The 807-nt window shown below is 36.3% G+C and overlaps 1 protein-coding gene across 1 annotated transcript in view; it reads right to left on the bottom strand.

Moving 5' to 3' along the window:
* The window catches only part of LOC116700210 (cell adhesion molecule 1-like), a 393,444-nt gene that overhangs the window by 6,517 nt on the left and 386,120 nt on the right, over positions 1-807 (bottom strand).

The raw sequence follows: 807 nt of genomic DNA, 5'->3' as shown, positions 1-807 counted from the left end.
CATTGCAGCGACCGGGATGTGAACTAGTATCTCTCCAGCTACAAATCCACACTCCATACTTTGGTCCGTACAGGGACTTGAACCTGCGACCCACCAGTTGCCAACCCAACTCCCCACAGACTGAGCTACTGCTTGCCCATAAATGAGAAAATGTCTCTTTTACACCTTTAAAAAGCTTCATTTACAGTATTTCCTCTTTGAAGCGGTTCATGTGTCCAATTCCATTTGCTCCTGCATAAGAAATATCATAAGTGTGAAATTTGTTATAGATTCTAATTATTTCTGTGTTATGAGGGCAGCATACAAGATGCGTTATACTATTCAGCAGGACTGCATGACATAGTAATCATTAGTAACTCATAACCTTAATAGCTGTCTTTCCAGTATTTAAGAAGGATGTAAAAAGAGTTTTTTACAGAAACAAAGTAAAGAAGCTACACCTGATCAAATGTATAGCCGGCTGGATTAATTTGTGTTTTAGAGGCAAGCAGTATACATCTGTTTAAAGCTAACATTAAATCAATTTTAATAATACGTACATACATTTATATAAATCCCTACTTTGACATAGGAGTTTTCCTAAAATATTCAAATAAGTTTGTTTAACATATTTGCTGTGTTTACCGCAGTCTGTCTACACTACGTTTTCTGCACACAGCCCTCTCTTTAATTTTTAATCTATATTTTCCACCATGTGGTTTGCTGATTATGTTATTCTTTGAATTGGTTTTTGGTGAATGCTGTGTACTGAACCTAAATATAATTTATCAACATTGTAGACAGTAAAGTGAGTTAAGGGGGGGGGGG

The sequence above is a fragment of the Etheostoma spectabile genome, chromosome 13 (assembly GCF_008692095.1).
Source record: "Etheostoma spectabile isolate EspeVRDwgs_2016 chromosome 13, UIUC_Espe_1.0, whole genome shotgun sequence".
Lineage (NCBI taxonomy): Eukaryota > Metazoa > Chordata > Actinopteri > Perciformes > Percidae > Etheostoma > Etheostoma spectabile.
Note: the sequence above shows the minus strand (reverse complement) of the source record. Positions and strands in the feature narration are given on the sequence as shown.